This window comes from Mesitornis unicolor, unplaced genomic scaffold (genome assembly GCF_000695765.1).
Source record: "Mesitornis unicolor isolate BGI_N332 unplaced genomic scaffold, ASM69576v1 scaffold23015, whole genome shotgun sequence".
NCBI classification, from domain to species: Eukaryota; Metazoa; Chordata; class Aves; order Mesitornithiformes; family Mesitornithidae; genus Mesitornis; species Mesitornis unicolor.
The window spans coordinates 1,200-1,794 of NW_010183784.1; the positions used below are offsets into that span (position 1 = coordinate 1,200).

The 595-nt window shown below is 66.7% G+C and overlaps 1 protein-coding gene across 1 annotated transcript in view; it reads right to left on the bottom strand.

Moving 5' to 3' along the window:
- CADM3 (cell adhesion molecule 3) overlaps nucleotides 1–595 on the bottom strand; it is a gene marked incomplete at its 5' end in the record, with an annotated part of 6,815 nt that overhangs the window by 475 nt on the left and 5,745 nt on the right. The window lies entirely within an intron of this gene.

The window sequence follows — 595 nt, forward strand, 5'->3', positions numbered from 1 at the left end:
CCCCCAACCGGAACAGGAAGCTGCCCCCCACGCCTGCATCTCCAAGCGCATCTCCTGTTCTCCTCCCCTTCCCTGCATCCCTGTCCCCCCGCCGAAAACCGGGGGGGTTTCTTTCCAAATCCGCCACCTGCGAGGACGCTCCAGCTCCCGAAGCCCCCGGCGTGGGGCAGAGGCAGTGGGGGGCTCGCAGGGCAGGAACGGGGGGGGCTCTTACTCACACATCACCACTGCAGGGCTTTGCCGGTGTCTGGATGTGCCCGTCCTACGCCCGAGTCTTATGCCCAAACCTGCCGGAGCGGATGAAAAGGCCGGGGATGGGGAGATGGAAACGGCGGAGAGGAAGAGGAAGGTGGGGAGGGGGCTCAAGGGATGGCGAGGAGATGGGGATGGGGCCAGCACTGGGGTGGTGGGAAGGAGATGGAGAAACGGGGCAGGAGCTGCCTCGCTTGGTGCTGCCCAAATCCAGGGACCCCCTGGGACGTCTCCACGCCAGGGTCGGCGCCAACGCAGGAGCCCCCAAAACCTCGGAGGTCTCCGCGCTGGGTTTCTGCATTATGGGGGGGCTGCCCCCTTGCACCCTGCCCCAAGCCGAGGG